Source organism: Peromyscus californicus, unplaced genomic scaffold (assembly GCF_007827085.1).
Source record: "Peromyscus californicus insignis strain IS unplaced genomic scaffold, ASM782708v3 Scaffold_4__1_contigs__length_199733344, whole genome shotgun sequence".
NCBI lineage: Eukaryota > Metazoa > Chordata > Mammalia > Rodentia > Cricetidae > Peromyscus > Peromyscus californicus.
The window spans coordinates 180522764-180543591 of NW_026294562.1; positions in this window are offsets into that span (position 1 = coordinate 180522764).

Genomic DNA, 20828 nt, shown 5'->3' on the forward strand with positions numbered 1-20828 from the left:
AATTTACAGCAAGCCAACAGCCAACATCAAATTAAATGGAGAGAAACTCAAAGCAATTCCACTAAAATCAGGAACGAGGCAAGGCTGTCCACTCTCCCCATACTTATTCAATATAGTACTTGAAGTTCTAGCCAGAGCAATAAGACAACATAAGGAGATTAAGGGGATACAAATTGGAAAGGAAGAAGTCAAGCTTTCCCTATTTGCAGATGACATGATAGTATACTTGAGCGACCCCAAAGATTCCACCAAGGAACTGATACAGCTTATAAACACCTTCAGCAACATAGCAGGATACAAGATCAACTCAAAAAAATCAGTAGCCCTCCTATATACAATGGACAAAGAAGCGGAGAAGGAAATCAGAGATACATCACCCTTTACTATAGCCACAAACGACATAAAATACCTTGGGGTAACACTAACCAAGCAAGTGAAGGACCTATATGACAAGAACTTTAAGTCCCTGAAAAAAGAAATTGAAGAAGATGTCAGAAAATGGAAAGATCTCCCATGCTCATGGATAGGCAGGACTAACATAGTAAAAATGGCAATCTTACCAAAAGCAATCTACAGATTCAATGCAATCCCCATCAAAATACCAACACAATTCTTCACAGACCTGGAAAAAATAATACTCAACTTCATATGGAAAAACAAAAAACCCAGGATAGCCAAAGGAATCCTGTACAATAACACAACTTCTGGAGGCATCACGATCCCTGACTTCAAGCTCTACTATAGAGCTACAGTAATAAAAACAGCTTGGTACTGGCATAAAAACCGACATGTGGACCAATGGAATCGAATTGAAGACCCTGACATTAATCCGCACACCTATGAACATATAATTTTTGACAAAGAAGCCAAAAGTGCACAATGGAAAAAAGAAAGCATCTTCAACAAATGGTGCTGGCAAAACTGGATATCAACATGTAGAAGGCTGCAAATAGATCCATATCTATCACCGTGCACAAAACTTAAGTCCAAGTGGATCAAGGACCTCAACATAAATCCAGCTACTCTGAACCTGCTAGAAGAGAAAGTAGGAAGTAGTCTTGAACGCATTGGCATAGGAGACTACTTCCTAAATAGAACACCAGTAGCACAGACTCTGAGACAAACAATCAATCAATGGGACCTCTTGAAACTGAGAAGCTTTTGTAGAGCAAAGGATACGGTCAACAAGGCAAAGCGACAGCCTACAGAATGGGAAAAGATCTTCACCAACCCCACATCTGACAGAGGACTGATATCCAGAATATATAGGGAATTCAAGAAATTAGACATCAAAATGCCCAACAGTCCAATTAAGAAATGGGCTATAGAACTAAACAGAGAATTCTCAACAGAGGAAACTCAAATGGCCGAAAGACATTTAAGGAACTGCTCAACATCCCTAATCATCAGCGAAATGCAAATCAAAACAACTCTGAGATACCACCTTACGCCTGTCAGAATGGCTAAGATCAAAAACACTGAAGACACCTTATGCTGGAGAGGATGTGGAGCTAGGGGAACTCTCCTCCACTGCTGGTGGGAATGCAAGCTTGTACAACCACTTTGGAAATCAATATGGCGCTTTCTTAGAAAATTGGGAATCAATCTCCCCCAAGATCCAGCTATACCACTCTTGGGCATATACCCAAGAAATGCTCAACCACACCATAAGAGCACTTGTTCAGTTATGTTCATATCAGCATTGTTTGTAATAGCCAGAACATGGAAACAACCCAGATGCCCTTCAACTGAAGAATGGATAAACAAAATGTGGTACATATACACAATGGAATACTACTCAGCAGAGAAAAACAATGGCATCATGAGGTTTGCAGACAAATGGATGATGGATCTAGAAAAAATCATCCTGAGTGAGGTAACCCAGACTCAGAAAGACAAACATGGTATGTACTCACTCATAGCAGGATACTAGACATGAAACAAGGATGACTTGTCTGCTACTCACATCACCAGGGAGGCTACCTGGAAAACAGGACCCCAAGAAAGACACAGGGATCACCCAATGACAGAGAAATGGAATGAGATCTACATGAACAGCCTGGACATGAGTGGGGGTAATGAAAGGCGAGGGTTGAGGGAAAGAGAGCTTGGGGGAGCGGGAGATCCCAGCTGGATCAACAACAGAGAGGGAGAACAAGGAATAGGAGACCATGGTAAATAAAGACCACATGAGAATAGGAAGAAGCAAAGTGCTAGAGAGGCCCACAGAAATCCACAAAGATACCCACACAACAGACTGCTGGCAGAGGTCGAGAGACAGCCTGAACTGACCTACTCTGGTGATGGGATGGCCAAACACCCTAATTGTTGTGCTAGAAACCCCATCCAACTACTGAGGGATCTGGATGCAGAGATCCATGACTAGGCCCCGGGTGGATCTCTGGGAGTCCAATTAGCGAGAATGAGGAGGGTTTATATGAGCGAGAATTGTTGAGACCAAGGTTGGATAAAGCACAGGGACAAATAGCCAAATGAATGGAAACACATGAACTATGAACCAATGGCTGAGGGGTCCCCACTGGATCAGGCCCTCTGAATGGATGAGACAGTTGATTGGCTTGATCTGTTTGGGAGGCACCCAGGCAGTGGGACCAGATCTTGTGCTCATTGCATGAGTTGGCTGTTTGAAACCTGGGGCCTATGCAGGATTGTTTGGCTCGGCCTGGGAGGAGGGGACTAGACCTACCTGGACTGAGTCTACCAGGTTGACCTCAGTCTGTGGGGAAGGCTTTGCCCTGGAGGAGATGGGAATGGGGGGGGGTGTTGGGGGGAAGGTGAGGGGGACGGGAGGGGGGAGAACAAGGGAATCCGTGGCTGATATGTAGAACTGAATTGTATTGCAAAATAAATTAATAAAAAAAAAAAAAAAAAAAGAAATGAAAGTTAGTAGTTAGACATTACAATAGAAGTTGTAGTCATATTAGATATGTTTTAAAAATTGAGCAGATATATTTTAGACAGGTCATCTTCAAACCCTTCGGAGATCTACAGAATATGGCATTTAAAATGTTTTAATAACTTAGAAAATTTTTCTTTTTTGTTATGATTATGAGACATGTCGGCTCCTGGCAGTACCAATCTACTTCAGAGAAAATATGGGCATTGAAGAAACTGCATATGGAGTTAACTTTCATTGTGGCAAAAGTTAGCCACTGGACAACAAAGTATCCTTGAATCAACTGCTGACAAAATGGACAGACAGGACATGAAACAAAGGACTACTGATTCTTGCCAAAACGAGTGTGGTTATGGCTTTATCAAAAGGCATCTTCTGAGGCCAGGACAATATGGCACCATCCCTGAAGTGGCCTTCGCAATTTGGAAAAGGTACAGTGCCCTTTTCTTCGAAGGCAGCTGAATAGGCAGTGGGCCGATGGCTTCTGATGTGCAATGGAACAGCAGCTGAAACAGTTATTCTTGAAGAGTAACTAAGCTCACGCCTCGCAATAGTAAACTGGCATTTGACAGAGGGATGTGGAGAAGAACGGGATGTTAAGATGAAGCCATATATACACAGCCAAGAATGGACAGCTGAATTAAAAAATCAACAACAATTTCCAGAATTTAAAATCCTGAATCATGACATGACACTAGTGGAATTCAGGTGTTTCTGGTACATGGACTGCTCTCACCCAATGTGAGGTTGAACTGTCGACCTTGTGTACATCCTACTTCACAAATGAGTCTGTCAGATATGCTAAGCCTATAGGCTGAAGATGATGCCCCAACACTGTGGAGAAACCTCAGGTGACTGTCCAGGCAGCTGGCTGTTTCTGTCAACTCACAAATTTTTTGGAAGTTGCTTGCATGCACTTTCTGTTTTTATTTTTGTTAGCTAATATTATTTCCTTCTTGGGTCTCTGAGGGAGTTGAAGATTAGTTAGTTATAGTTGAAGGTTAGTTAGTTATAGTTGAAGATTAATTAGGATAGAAAGTGAATTAGATACATTTTGGACTTAACAAAATAGGATAGATAATGAAATTATTTTCTCTGAATTTGTCAAATACAAATGGACTAGACATTGTTTAGACATTTATTACTTGTATATATTGTATATAGTCATTGTACTTTTGTATATAGTTTTTCTTTTGTTAGTTATAACCTTTTTCTTTTTTTTCCTTTTTATTAAAATAGAAAAGGGGAAAAAAATAAAGCTACTATCTCATAACTTCAAAAAAAAAAAAAACTTAGTCAAAAAAAAAAAAAAAAAAAAAAAAAAGAAAATATCATCTGAAAGAAAACATTGTATTTTCGAAAGAATATATTTTCATAGCATCACTGCTTGGCTAATCATGATTGCCTTTTTCATTTATTTAAAAATAACAGAAAAATACAGTGTAATGACTGTTTAAAAAACAAAATGCCATTTTATTCCCATAATTAATCATCATAATATTCACGAGAAGAAAACGATTATGGCAGACGAATGTTCTAATCACTTCTTAAGAAGGATTCGGTAGGGTTTTTCAAGATTTTCTTTATCAACTATTGCTTTGGAACTAATGACAAGGAGAGATCCATCTTCCTTTGTTAATTTCCTTTTACTCTCATTGCTTTTGTCTTCTTTCACATTGTTTCCTCAATCTGTTTGTTTTTCTCTATGTGATTAAATTTCCAGATGTTATCATAGAGGTTCTATAAGATTAAAAAAATAATAATAAAATAAATTAAAGGGGAACTCTAAGGCTATACACAAAAAAATAAATGAGGGTGTATTTCATAAAAAAAAAAAAAAAAAATTCATACCTTACAAATGTTTTAAAGAGTCAAAATAAAAGCCAAAGAATTATGAGATTAGTGGCAATAAAAAATAGTCTCTTAATTTTGTTTTTGCTTCTGTCCCATATAAGGTGGCTCTTCCAACCTGATGCAGAGATTTTGCATTTTCCTTTAACAACATGCTTGGGTTTAGAGAAAGAGAGAACCATGCTCCAACTCCAAAGCCTGCTTTAATTTTTAAATGAACTGAGTGCTACATAAAGACCATTTGCATTATATGCCTGTAGAGAACAGCAGAAACAAACATTTAGGAAGACTTATGAAATTTTATCCTATTAGATATGTGATATACCAATAGGCCAATTTACTCTTTTTCTTGGGACATTTTTTTTTCTGGGTGATTTGTCCTTTTTCTTCAGATGTCTCATTTGACCAGTGTTCTTCAGATTCCTTAGTCTTCATTCCCCTGAAAGATAAAAACAAAAACCTAACTTTGTTTTCCTCAACCCTAACTTTAGGGAGGTTCACTTTTGGCAAGTTATATCTGACTAAATGAAAAGCATTTATTAGTGGTATAAGTTAATTTAAATTGAATGGTCATGTTGGTTTAAGAACTATCACCTCTTCTAATTAAGAAGTCTCTCTTGTTCAAATTGAACCTTTATCAATTTTGATGGTATCCATAGTTTTCTTCTCCTGTAGAAACAACAACAAAACCTCATCCACAATGTGATACATATCCTGGTTTCCGTTCTGAGGTCAATGCATCTTTAAAGTATACAAGTTGATTTAATTCTGTAGTTTTTTCTATTATCCAATGTCTCTAATATCCACAGGTAAGAGGACTGTAAGTTTTGTTTTGTTTTGTTTTATTGGCACAGTTGCTCACTTTGGAATTCAGAATATGGCCAGACTGATTACTCTTTGTAATCCTCCTGACTCAGTCTCTCAAAAGTTGGGTTGAATGGAATGACTACTACTACTGGCTTGAACTGTGAATTCATGTGTACTACATTATGTGAAATATTTGTGAGGCACCACACAGTTCTGTCTATAATAATACAGTGGCAAAATGAACAAGGCCACTTTGTAAGGATTATGTCCTTAATTACATCACCAGCCTGTGACCGGCATCCCAGCATAAAAAGCGGGTGCACTCTCTCCTTCCATTCTCTTCCCTCCACGTGGTCTCTCTGTTTCTCTGTCTCTGTCTATGTCTCTGTCTCTCTCTTTCTCCTTTCCCCTTTCTCCCAATAAAACTCTAGAAAGGTAACCATGGCTTGTGATTCTTCTGATTAGCACTCTCCTCCACCGGCATGGCTGCCACAGGCCAGCCATGAGCACATGAGCCCTGCAGTGTAACCAACATTTGGTGCCATTCAGACTCGGATACACCATAGAGGACCTGCTGACTGCTGCCACTTGCCACCTCCTCCCTCATCCAGCAAGACCATGAGACTGCACGCATCCCTCAACTCCGCTGGACCCCTATACAGATACCACTACTGATACCACCATGATTCTTCCCCAAAATGAGTCTGCTGTTCTTGTGGCTGTAGTCTGAGCTATATTCTTTGCGATGGACACCCTGGGGGTTGTCCTTGGGCTATGCTGGCAAGAGAAGGCACATTTTTGCTCCTGATGAGGGAGTAAATGCTGTCTCAGGTCCACCGTGAACCAACAGCAGCACAGCTGCAGGCCTTCCCATCCCTTGACGAAGAGGGTGGTGAACTTGTGCTGATTCTTAGATCTCTCTTCACTCTTGGGGATGCCCGAGATTGGAGTCTGATCCGGGTTTGTTATTTTAATTTTTTATTTTTCTTTCAGCTACAGCCATGGGACAAAGGGGCGGATACATTTACCACTTACATTGGTGGATAGGGGTGGGTACCGGTAAACCTGGCCACATAACAGCATCACGGGAACTTCTGCCAGCAAACGGGCAAATAAAGAGTTACTTTATCCCCAAACTTCCTGCTAAAGCTCTCAACCCTTCTCCCTCCCCACTTCTGCATCTGACACATGCAACCTTTTCTGTCTGACTTCCACTGGCAGTGGGCGGGCTCAAATTTTCTTTCTATGACTCTCACCCTAACACACTTTAACTCCACCCACTCATTCTCAAACTGCCTTGAGAAGCATAGACAGGTCTGGTAGCGGCTAAGATCCCTACAAATAAGTTTATAGTAGTCAGGATGGCTCTTAAGCCAAAAATCAACTTATAGCCTCAGACAAGTCTTCCAAAAGGATCGGTTTATAGTCTGCCTCCTGGCAGATCTTTCAAAAACTGTCCTTAAGCCAACAATCATCAGGAAAAAAAAGTTCAGGACATGGAGTAAAATCCATCTCTTGTTCCCCAGACCTCCCAGACTAAAACTTAAACATCTAGAGAGCAAGGCTCCTGACCCCACAGGCAAAAGAGTCATCTGTGGCATTTAAGGTGTGCCAGGGAAAAGATAAAAGCCTAAAAACTAAATTGCCAAACGCTGGCACTTGCTGACTCCTGAAAGCTATTGGGTCTCTGTTTTAAGTGAGAAAAAGGCCAAGGGCTAGCGAAAGTCCTGCCAGGCCATTAACAGCCTTGTTAAAAGTGCTGCCTAGAAAGAAAACGAGTCAGCTGACTGCCCCCAGGCACCAAGATGCATGGGTACATCAAGCTAAGACCTCCAGCAGACCTAGGCTTGGCTACAGACATGACAGGGAACACAGAACGCAGCAGGGAAGCGATTTGTTTCTTTCCTTCTGGACACCAGAGCCACTGACTCAGTCCTGGGAATTTTGGGATGTCACCTCTCCTTTATTGTCAGGTACAGAGGACAGCCTTACCCACTTCACCAGATTTAATTGAACTTTCAGAGTTACTTAATGAAAAAAGATTTCCACCTAAAATAAGAGCTCATTGCTTCACTCCAGATCCACTGCCTGTGTTTCTCATGTGCACACAGGCCCTGATCTTTTCCTTGTCCCTAATTCTGAAAAAATAAGTTCTCATGCACCACAAGCTTTTCCCTTCCCAGTTCCCTCTTCTAACTCACTGTTCAGCTAATGGTACAGGACCACCACAGAGACAGAGTCCAAAGATCATCAAGTAAGAAGCTATAACAGCTAAAAGGTATTTACACCTCAGACCCAAAAGTGTCTAGGTGCTACAAAAAAGACTTTAATGTAAACATCTATTACTGTAAGATGCTTTTAACAATTGATCCCCTGTCTCCTGGATGCCAAACTAATAAAGGAAACAGGTGCTTTAAAATAATCTGTCTCTGATAAAGCTTAACATGTTTCAAAATCCATAGGGACAGGCCAGATCTATCTCAGATAAATGTCAACATAAAATAATAATGGTTCTTTTCTCTCTCTAAGTTTTTTCTGTGTCACGAGTATCTTGTCAAACAGAAAGTTACCAGTCATGGCCAAGAGGAATACATGTCTCCAGAGCAAATGGATGACACACAACATCCCACAATGCCTGTCTACCTCGGAAGACTTCCCTTCTCCATTCCCCCAAGAGCCAACTGACGTCCAAAAGTCAACTGGAAGCAGTTTTTGAGAGGAACGATGCCCCTATTCCCATCTACCTACTTTTTTTTTTAATAATAAGCGAAATTCTGGGATGTAGGATTATGTCCTTAATTACATCACTAGCCTGTGACGGCATCCCTGCCTAAAAAGCGGGTGTGCCCTCTGTGTGTTCTCTTCCTTTCTGCACTCTCTCCTTCTGTTCTCTTCCCTCTGTGGGGTCTCTGTTTCTCTGTTTCCTTCTCTCTCTGTCTCTCTCTCTGTCTCTCTGTCTCTCTGTCTCTCTGTCTCTCTCTCTCTCTCTGTCTCTCTCTCTCTCTCTCTCTCTCTCTCTCTCCCTTTGTCCCCCTCTCTTCTAATAAAGCTCTAGAAAGGTAACCATGGCTTGTGATTCTTGTGATTCTTCCGATCAGCACTCTCCTCCACTGGCCACGAGCGCCACAGCATAACCAACACACTTCCCCTTTCAAGTGCTTGGATCACAGTAGTGAACCACTGCAAGAAAGTAAGGACATGACTACTCCAAAGTATGGTTGAGGAGGAAGAATTTGTTGCAGATACGAGTGAGAGTATAGCCAGAGGGTGAAGTGGACCACAAGAGGAGAGAAGAGAAGGGGAGAGAGAGAGAGAGAGAGAGAGAGAGAGAGAGAGAGAGAGAGAGAGAGAGAGAGAGAGAAGAAGAAGAAGAAGAAGAAGAAGAAGAAGAAGAAGAAGAAGAAGAAGAAGAAGAAGAAAGAAAGAAGAGGAGAGATGGTCAGTGGACCAAAAGAGGAGCCAGGGATCCAGAGGCTAAGAGAGTACATGCCTGCAATGACAGGATTTTATAGGGAAGGTAAACCTAGCCCCTGTGCCATAGAGGTTTTCATGAGGTGGCAGATTGAGAAGAGCTGGGAGGATCTGCAGGTAATGAATGAGACTTGTCCCAGGTTTCTTTGGGACCTGACAACCACTACATTCAATTCTGCTTTTGTTTCTGAAATTAATAGGTTGTTATTTTAAATATAATTAAATATATAATCAAAACCTGGTACCAAATCTTCTCCAAAAATGCCTATTTGATAGATATCTCCTCTAATCTTTTTTCTAAGTTTCATTTTTGCCATACATTAGTAATTTTTTTTTACATCTGTTAGGTTGTCTGCTTATTGTTTAAAAAAACACAAACAAAACATTTCTCCTTGAGTCAAGGATGGGCTTTAACTCATGAGCTTCTTGCCCATTCCTTCTGAGCATTGGAATTGCAAACTTGGGACTCCACTCTTTTGGCTGAACTTATGCATCCTGAGAGATAATGTGTGAACAATCCTTACTGTAAATTCTTGATCCCTGGAAATCATGTGGGGTTCGAATGAAGTTGACATGACCTGGGCTCCTTTCCAGAAATTAGGCATATTTTATTATCACTCCTTTGGACTTTGGGTGTGCAATGGTGTTACTGGTTAGCAATCTGTGCAAAGAGGAATAACAAAAAGTGCCTACTGAGTGGAAAATTCCCAGAGCTCTGGGTAGCAGGAACACTTCCCGCTTAACTGCAAATCTATCGACAGCTGGTCCAGGTTTGAGCTTACCTTACCAGCCATGCTGACCCAAAGATAACTGCTCCACTCCCATAGTAAGGGTGCGGCTCTAGTCACTCTGACCTCTATTGTCAGTCAGAACATCCGGCTGCTTAGTCCAATCACAAATGCCAGGAAGTGGCTGGAGGTAGGCTCATCCCGGAAGCCAAGCTGTAGACTGGGACCCAAGGGTCACCGGACCGAAGTGAAAGCCACCGCCTTGAGCTGTAGAAGTACATAGGGGAGTATGGAAGCCGGTCGTAGTGAGCGAGGGGCCACAGACCCCAACCTGAGCCGCTGGAGTCAGACATGTAGATCCTCCCTGTGGCTGGGGAAAGACTGGGTCAGCAGCCCGTTGGAACCTCCTATGCTATCTCTGTATGGTCTTGTTGGCTGCAAGCTGGGTCCAGGCTAGAGGCCTCTGGACAGCTCTGCCCTGTGAGCTGTGTTTGCCAGCAGATCGCTGAGCAGAGGCTCTTCCGTGCAGGGATAAGCTTCCCAGTAGGTGACAGATCTCTTATTTGGAAAGGATAACTGGAATGGTGTTGTAGCTTGGTTGGTAGAGTGGTTTCCTAGCGGGCTCAGTTGCCTGGAAGTTGTGAGGCACGCCTGTTAGCGCCTAGTTTCTTGGGTTCTCTTGCCCAATCTTTGCACTTTGCCGTTCACATTTAGGCTTAGGATCCACTCTGGGCTAGTTTTGTGAACGTTGTGAAGTCTTATGTGTGTGGATGACTCGGTATTCTAGTAACATTTGTTGAGAAGACCTTAGTTTCCACACTGAGTTTCCTCTAGCTTTTTTCAAGACAATGAACTACATATTGGAGGTTGTCCAAGTGTTTCTTGGTAGATGGAAGACTGCTGCAGCTCTCTCTCCCCAAATCAGGCCACCCCTCACTGCAGCCTCTAGATCTTCAGATAGAGCTGACAATACCTGCTGTGACCTTGTAATTCTCACAAAATGTTGAGTTTTCTCCTTCCACCTTTCAGCTGCAGGCAAACCCCATTTCCCTGATGCGTAGACCCCAAACAGTTTTGAATTATAAATTGGCCCTTATATAATGCCTTCCTCCTTGACTACTGGCACATATCATCACATAATGTAGAATTTACTCACTCTTTTGAAAAACTAAGTCGGAACCTCTTTGTTCTTTAGAGTTGAAGGATTTTTTTTCCCTTCAGGACCCCATCAAGCTGACAGTAGTGTAATGCTATAATGCTCATAATACAGTTCTCATCTGAAGGACAATGGGTCTCAACTTCTTTTGTCCCAAACCTCTAATAGCATTTATCTAACATTTTTGGTTTTTATTTCTATTTTAATTCAGTCTGTTCTTAGAGCACAGTTTTATATGTATACTAATCTTTAATACTCATGACTCAGGTGGTTTCTATGGTTGAATTTTTTAAAGATTTTTTTCTTTTTATTGAAAATAGGTTATTTTCTCATACAGTATCCTTTTTACAGTTTCTACTCCTTCCACTCCACCTCCCCTTCACTACAGATCCATTCCCTTTCTGTCTCATTAGAAAAGAACAGGTTTCTAAAGGATAACCAAACACGATAAAATGAAATATAATAAGATAAAACAACTATCACATCGAGGAGGCAGCCCAACAGGAAGAAAAGAATCCCAAATGCAAGCACAAGAGTCAGAAACCCACTCACATCGCTTCTCGGCCTTTTGGCTAAGATCAAGTGTAGAAACCCACTCACTCACATCATCAGGAGTCCCATAAAAATAGTAGTTTGAAAGCTACAATACCTATGCAGAGGACCAAGTGCAAATCCTTGTAGGCCCTGTGCTTGGTGCTTTGGTTTCTGTGAATGCATATGAGCCTTGATTAGTCATTTCAAAATGTGGTACATTTACACAATGAAGTATTACTCAGTTATGGTTTGTTATCACTTATATGTGGTGTGGTGATTTGAATAAGAATGAACCTGGTGTCCTCCATTCCCTCTGACTCTTATGCCCTTTCAATCTTATTTTCCAAGGGGTTCCCTGAGCTATTAGAGGAGGGATTTGATGGAGTCATTCAGTTTAGAGCTGTGTGTTCCAAGGACTCTCCACATAATGTTGGGCTGTGGGTCTCTGCATCTGTCCCTGTCTGCTGCAGGAGGAAGCTTCTCTAGTGATAACTGAATAAGGCACTGATCTATAAGTATAGCGGGATGTCAGTAGGAGTCATTTTATTAATACTTTTCATTTTAGATCAATAGAGTTTGGTTTTATCCTAGGTTTCTGGGCTACCTAATCTCTGGTTCTTGGTTACTCAAGCAGTGTTGGGTATGGATTCCTTCTTGTGGAGTGTGCCTTCAGTCATAGCAGATATTGAGTTCTGCGCCACTATTGCCCTAGCATATCTTTCAGGCAGGACAGATTGTAGGTCAAAGATTTTGTGTCTAGGTTGATATTTACATTTCTCTTTTGGAAGCCTGCAGAGAACCTTCCTATACCAAAGAGACTAGAACTTACAGGTGAAGGCTCCATGTAGGCACCAACTCTACTTTTCCATGTTCAATGAGTGGTATGGGTGCTGTCCTTGGTAATGGGGCTCCATCTTAGCAACCACCTGGATAATTTAGGGAATTCCATGGAACCCCACTGACCAACAACTCAATTGAATACAACCTGTTCATAGTACTGGTGGCAAGAGATGGCTAGTAAGGACTCTGTATCCCCCATTATTAGAAGACCTCATTGTATGAATATATGAAGATTGCCTTCATATATTTTAGGAAGTTTCTACTTCACTGGGTTCCCATATCATTCTTCAAATGCCTCTCAATTCCAGCTGTCTCTCTCCATATTTTCTCCCTCAACCCTATCTCTTCTTCCCATCCTCACCTCATCTTTCCTTTTCCATACCCACCTGCTCCCAATCCCGCTGAAAAATCTATTCTATTTCCCCCTTCCAGGGAGATCCATGTGTCCCTCTTAGTTCCTTCTCAATACCTAAGCTCTTTGGGTCTACTGATAATAGGTTGGTTATTACTTATTTAATGACTAATATCCACATGACTTACTCACTGTTCTCTTGCTGTGAAGAGACACTGTGACCATGGCAATTCTTATAAAAGAAAGCATTTAATTGGGGCTTGCTTACATTTTCAGAGATTTAGTCCATTGTCATCATGGCAGGAAGGATGGTGGCAGGCAGGCAGACATGGTACTGGAGAGGTAGTTGAGAGTTCTATGTCTGGATCAACAGGCAGCAGAAAGAGAAGACACTGAGCCTGGCATGAGCATTTGAAACTCAAAACCCACCCCCAGTGACATACTTCCTACAACAAGGCCACACCTATTCCAATAAGATGCACACCTCCCAATCCCTGTCAAGTAGTGCCACTGCCTAATAATCAAGCATTCAAATCTATGAGCCTATGAGGTTCATTCTTATTCAAATCACCACACCACATATAAGTGATAACAAACCATAATTGAGTAATACTTCATTGTGTAAATGTACCACATTTTCTTTATCCATTCTTCTGTTGTGGGACATGTAGGTTTATAGATTCTGGCTATTATGAATTGAACACAGTGAACATGGTTGAACAAGTGGTAAGGTGAAGTGTCCTTTGGTTTGATCGATGCCCAACTTTCTGAGGTACCACCATATTGATTTCCCTTACTCCATATCCTCACCAGCCTGAACTCTCACTTGTGTTATTGAGCTTAGCCATTCTGACAGGTGTAAGATGGAATCTCAAAGTAGTTTTGATTTGCATTTCCCTGATGGCTAAGGATTTTGAACATTTCTTTAAGTGTTCTAAGCCATTTGTTTGCTTTATTGAGAATTTCCTGTTTAGATCTGTAGCACATTTTAAAAATTGGATTACTTGGGTTTTTTGATATCCAGTTTCTTAAATTCTTTTTATATTTTGGATATTAGTCATCCATTTTATGTTGAGTTGGTAAAAAAAGCTTTTTCCCATACTCTAGGATATGGCTTTGTTTGGAGGACAGTGTCCTTTGCCTTTTGGAAGCTTTTTAGTTTTATGTGGTTCCATTTATTTATCATTAATCTTAGTTCCAATACTATTGGTGTTCTGTTCAGGAAATCTCTTATTCCAGTGAATTAAAGGCTATTTCCAACTTTCTCTTCTGCCAGGTTCAGTATATCTGGTTTTATGTTGAGGTCTTTAATCCATTTGGTTTTGAATTTTGTACAGAGTGATAAATATGGATTTATTTGCATTCTTCTACATGTTGATATCTAGATTGACCAGCACCATTTGTTGAAGATACTTTCTTTTCTCTAGTGTATATTTCTGACTTCTATATAAAAAATCAGGTGTCTACATGTGTGTAAAATTATATCTGGGTCTTCAATTAGATACCATTGATCATTTGCTGCTTTTTTTTTTGTTGTTGTTGCTATAGCTCTGTTGTACAACTTGAAATCAGGTATGGTGATACTCCCAGCAGTTCATTTATTTTACAGGATTATTTTAGTTATCCTGGGTTTTTTGTGTTTCTTCCATATGAAGTTGAGAATTGTCCTTTCAAGGTCTGTGAAGAATTATGTTGGAATTTTGATGGGCATTGTATTGAATTTGCAGATTGCTTTTGTAGGATGGCCATTTTTACTATGTTAATCCTACCTATTCTTGAGCATGAGAGGTCTTTCCATCTTCTGATATCTTCGTCAATTTCTTTTTTTTTAGTTTTTTTTTTTGCATTTTCTTTTTTTTTTATTTTTAATTTATTTTGCAATACAATTCAGTTCTACATATCAGCCACGGATTCCCTTGTTCTCCCCCCTCCCGTCCCCCTCACCTTCCCCCCAACCCCCCCCCCCCCCATTCCCATCTCCTCCAGGGCAAAGCCTTCCCCACAGACTGAGGTCAACCTGGTAGACTCAGTCCAGGTAGGTCTAGTCCCCTCCTCCCAGGCCGAGCCAAACAATCCTGCATAGGCCCCAGGTTTCAAACAGCCAACTCATGCAATGAGCACAAGATCTGGTCCCACTGCCTGGATGCCTCCCAAACAGATCAAGCCAATCAACTGTCTCACCCATTCAGATGGCCTGATCCAGTGGGGACCCCTCAGCCATTGGTTCATAGTTCATGTGTTTCCATTCATTTGGCTATTTGTCCCTGTGCTTTATCCAACCTTGGTCTCAACAATTCTCGCTCATATAAACCCTCCTCATTCTCGCTAATTGGACTCCCAGAGATCCACCCGGGGCCTAGTCATGGATCTCTGCATCCAGATCCCTCAGTAGTTGGATGAGGTTTCTAGCACAACAATTAGGGTGTTTGGCCATCCCATCACCAGAGTAGGTCAGTTCGGGCTGTCTCTTGACCACTGCCAGCAGTCTGTTGTGTGGGTATCTTTGTGGATTTCTGTGGGCCTCTCTAGCACTTTGCTTCTTCCTATTCTCATGTGGTCTTTATTTACCATGGTCTCCTATTCCTTGTTCTCCCTCTCTGTTGTTGATCCAGCTGGGATCTCCCGCTCCCCCAAGCCCTCTGTCCCTCAACCCTCGCCTTTCATTACCCCCACTCATGTCCAGGCTGTTCATGTAGATCTCATTCCATTTCTCTGTCATTGGGTGATCCCTGTGTCTTTCTTGGGGTCCTGTTTTCCAGGTAGCCTCCCTGGTGATGTGAGTAGCAGACAAGTCATCCTTGTTTCATGTCTAGTATCCTGCTATGAGTGAGTACATACCATGTTTGTCTTTCTGAGTCTGGGTTACCTCACTCAGGATGATTTTTTCTAGATCCATCCATTTGTCTGCAAACCTCATGATGCCATTGTTTTTCTCTGCTGAGTAGTATTCCATTGTGTATATGTACCACATTTTGTTTATCCATTCTTCAGTTGAAGGGCATCTGGGTTGTTTCCAGGTTCTGGCTATTACAAACAATGCTGATATGAACATAGCTGAACAAGTGCTCTTATGGTGTGGTTGAGCATTTCTTGGGTATATGCCCAAGAGTGGTATAACTGGATCTTGGGGGAGATTGATTCCCAATTTTCTAAGAAAGCGCCATATTGATTTCCAAAGTGGTTGTACAAGCTTGCATTCCCACCAGCAGTGGAGGAGAGTTCCCCTAGCTCCACATCCTCTCCAGCATAAGGTGTCTTCAGTGTTTTTGATCTTAGCCATTCTGACAGGCGTAAGGTGGTATCTCAGAGTTGTTTTTTTTTTTTTTTTGCCTTTTTCTTTTTTTTTTTTCTTTTTTTTTTTTTATTAATTTATTTTGCAATACACTTCAGTTCTACATATCAGCCACGGATTCCCTTGTTCTCCCCCCTCCCGTCCCCCTCACCTTCCCCCCAACCCCCCCCCCCCATTCCCATCTCCTCCAGGGCAAAGCCTTCCCCACAGACTGAGGTCAACCTGGTAGACTCAGTCCAGGTAGGTCTAGTCCCCTCCTCCCAGGCCGAGCCAAACAATCCTGCATAGGCCCCAGGTTTCAAACAGCCAACTCATGCAATGAGCACAAGATCTGGTCCCACTGCCTGGGTGCCTCCCAAACAGATCAAGCCAATCAACTGTCTCATCCGTTCAGAGGGCCTGATCCAGTGGGGACCCCTCAGCCATTGGTTCATAGTTCATGTGTTTCCATTCATTTGGCTATTTGTCCCTGTGCTTTATCCAACCTTGGTCTCAACAATTCTCGCTCATATAAACCCTCCTCATTCTCGCTAATTGGACTCCCAGAGATCCACCCGGGGCCTAGTCATGGATCTCTGCATCCAGATTCCTCAGTAGTTGGATGAGGTTTCTAGCACAACAATTAGGGTGTTTGGCCATCCCATCACCAGAGTAGGTCAGTTCGGGCTGTCTCTTGACCACTGCCAGCAGTCTGTTGTGTGGGTATCTTTGTGGATTTCTGTGGGCCTCTCTAGCACTTTGCTTCTTCCTATTCTCATGTGGTCTTTATTTACCATGGTCTCCTATTCCTTATTCTCCCTCTCTGTTGTTGATCCAGCTGGGATCTCCCGCTCCCCCAAGCTCTCTTTCCCTCAACCCTCGCCTTTCATTACCCCCACTCATGTCCAGGCTGTTCATGTAGATCTTATTCCATTTCTCTGTCATTGGGTGATCCCTGTGTCTTTCTTGGGGTCCTGTTTTCCAGGTAGCCTCCCTGGTGATGTGAGTAGCAGACAAGTCATCCTTGTTTCATGTCTAGTATCCTGCTATGAGTGAGTACATACCATGTTTGTCTTTCTGAGTCTGGGTTACCTCACTCAGGATGATTTTTTCTAGATCCATCCATTTGTCTGCAAACCTCATGATGCCATTGTTTTTCTCTGCTGAGTAGTATTCCATTGTGTATATGTACCACATTTTGTTTATCCATTCTTCAGTTGAAGGGCATCTGGGTTGTTTCCATGTTCTGGCTATTTCAAACAATGCTGATATGAACATAACTGAACAAGTGCTCTTATGGTGTGGTTGAGCATTTCTTGGGTATATGCCCAAGAGTGGTATAGCTGGATCTTGGGGGAGATGGATTCCCAATTTTCTAAGAAAGCACCATATTGATTTCCAAAGTGGTTGTACAAGCTTGCATTCCCACCAGCAGTGGAGGAGAGTTCCCCTTGCTCCATAGCCTCTCCAGTATAAGCTGTCTTCAGTCTTTTTTCATCTTAGCTATTCTGACAGGTGTAAAGCGGTGTCTCAGAGTTGTTTTGATTTGCATTTCCCTGATGATTAGGGATGTTGAGCAGTTCCTTAAATGTCTTTCGGCCATTTGAGTTTCCTCTGTTGAGAATTCTCTGTTTAGTTCTATAGCCCATTTCTTAATTGGACTGTTGGGCATTTTGATGTCTAATTTCTTGAATTCCTTATATATTCTGGATATCAGTCCTCTGTCAGATGTGGGGTTGGTGAAGATCTTTTCCCATTCTGTAGGCTGTCGCTTTGCCTTGTTGACCGTATCCTTTGCTCTACAAAAGCTTCTCAGTTTCAAGAGGTCCTTTCTTCAAAGACTTGAAGTTTTTATCATAGTCTTTCACTTGCTTCCTTAGAGTTACTCCAAGATATTTTATATTATTTGAGGCCATTATGAAAGCTATTGCTCCCCTGATTACTTGCTCAGTCCTTTTGTCATTTGTATACAGGAGGATTTCTGCTTTCTGTGAGTTAATCTTGTATCCAGCTACTTTGCTGAAAGTATTTATCAGCTGTATGAGTTCCCTGGTTGAGTTTTTAGGGTCACTTATATAAGTTATCATATCATGTGCAAATAAACATACTTTGACTTCCTCCTTTCCAATTTGTATCCCCTTGGTCTTTTTCAGTTATGATATTGCTCTTGCTAAGACTTCAAATATTGTATTGAATAGGTATGGAGAGAGTGCTTGTTCCTGATTTTAGTGGAATTGTTTTGAGTTTTTCTCCATTTAATTTGATGTGCACTATAAGATTGCTGGAAATTGCCTGCCTTAGTTTGGGTTTCTATTGCTATGAAGAAATACCATGACCATGGCAGTTCTCATATAGGAAAACATTTTACTGGGGCTGGCATACAGTTTCAGAGGTTTAGTTCATTTTCATTATGATGGGACATGGCTGTGTGTAGGCAGACATTGTGCTAGAGAAGGAGCTGAGATCTGCAGGCACCAAAAGCAACTGAGACACATTCCTCCAACAATGGCACACCTACTTCAACAACGCCACACCTCTTAATAGTACCATTCTTATGGAGGCCAATTGCATTCTAACTACCACATTCCACTCCCTGGCCCCCATAAGCTTGTAACAATATCATAATGCAAAATTCTTGTAGTCCAACTTCAAAAGTCTCCATAGTCTATCACAGTGTCCACAATGTTTAAAAGTCTAAAGTTCACAGTCCGTTTTGAGATTCATGTAATTTCTTAACTGTAACCTTCTACAAAATAAAAATAAAAAAGTTACATACTTCGAACATATAATGACACAGGATATACATTACCATTCCAAAACATAGGGAAGGGAGCATAGTGAGGAAATACTGGACCAAAGCAAGACCAAAAACCAGCTGGGCAAACTCCAAACTCTGCATCTCCATGTCTGTTGTCAAAGCTCTTTCCAGTCTCCAACTCCTTTCAGCTCTCTTGACGGTAACACACATCTTTCTCTTGGGCTGGTTCCACTTACTGTGAGCAGCTTTCTTCAGTGAGTATCACATAGCTTTAGTGTCTCCAAGGCAATTATGGCTTCACCTTCCCAGCTTCATATAATGGCCTCTCTGGGTCTCCATTCATAGGCATCCCTCACACTTGGCCAGAACCAAGTTCTGCTGATTCCATGGCCCCCTCTCAGCCATGTCTTCAACTTTCTGTTTTCAATGGAAGCTTAGTTGGTGAGGTCTTGCCTGAAGTCATCATTGCCTTTAGTCCATTTCTTAATCTATTTATCTCCTTGAACACAGGACTTAGCTCCGTTCCACTTCCTGATGCTCTTTTCTCCTTGAACTGTACATTCTGTGTTTTTCCTTTCTTAGAATTCTCCTTTTCATTATAGATTTTCATAAGAGTAAATGTTAATAACCACATGATAGAGTCAATAGCTAGGCTGTTTTGAGATTTTTCTATGCCAGTGGAATTAATCCACATCTCTTCATTTTAGATTCAAGCAGACTCTTAAGATAAGAGCAAAATGCAGCCTCATTACCAAAATATCACAAGAATGTTCCCTTGGCAACATATTAAAATATTTTTCTTCTGAAACCTATTGAGCCAGGTCCCCACTGTTCAAATCACCCTCAACACCAAGATCTTACTATCATGGCCCATTAAGTGGTGCTTAAAACATTCCATTGATTTCCTAATCCAAAGTACCAATCTCCAAATTCCTCCAAAGAAAAACATGATCAGGCTTGTCATGGAAATACCCCATTCCCTGGTACTCACTTCTGTCTTAGTTAAGGTTTCTATTATGGCAATGAAACACCATGACCAAAAAGGAAGTTGGGGAAGAAAGTGTGTATTTAGCTTACACTTGCACATTGTTGTTTATCACCAAAGGAAGTCAGGACAGGAACTCAAGAAGGGCAGAAACCTAGAGGCAGGAGCAGCATGCTTACTGGTTCATTTTAAATGGCTTTCTCAGCTTGCTTTCTTACAGAACCCAGGACTACCAGCCCAGGGATGCCACCACTCAGCATGGGCTGGGTCCTCCCTCGTTGATCACTAACTAAGAAAATGTCTTAAAAACTGGATCTCCTGAAGATAATATCTCATCTGAGGCTCCTTCTCTAATGACTCTAGCTTGTGTCAACTTGACACGCAAAATCAGCCAGTACACTGCCTTTATTATGTTGATGTATGTCCTTTGTATTCTTAGTCTCTCTAGGACTTTTATCATGAAGAAGTGAGTGGTGTATTTTGTCAAAGGCCTTTTATGCATCTAATGAGAGGATCATGTGGATTTTTTCTTTCAGTTTTTCATATGATAAATTACATTTATTGATTTTCATATGTTGCACCATACCTGCATCTCTGAGATGAAGTCTACTTGATTATGGTGGATGATCTTTTTGATGTGTTCTTGGATTCAGTTTGCAAGTATTTTATTGTATATTTTTGCATCTTTGTTCATAAGGGAAATTGGTCTGTAATTATCTTTCTTTGTTGCATCTGCATGTGGTTTGGGTATCAAGGTAACTGTGGCTTTATAACATGAATTAGAGAATATTCCATCTGTTTCTATTTGGTGGAATAATTTGAGGAGTATTGATATTAGCTCTTTCTTGAAAGTCTGGTAGGATTCAATGCTTAAACCATCTGTCCCTAGGCTTTTTTTTGTGAATGGGAGACTCTTTAATGACTCTATTTCACTTCATTTATAGGTCTAGATGAACTGCTTATGTGATCTTGATTTAACTTTGGTAAGTGGTACCTATGTAGAAAATTGTCCATTTGTTTTACCTTATCCAATTTGGTGGAGTACAGATCTTAAATGTATGTCCTGATGATTCTCTGGATTTCTTCAGTGTCTGTTATATGCCTCTTTCCACTTTTGATTTTATTAATTTGGAAACACTCTCTCTGCCTTTTGTTAAT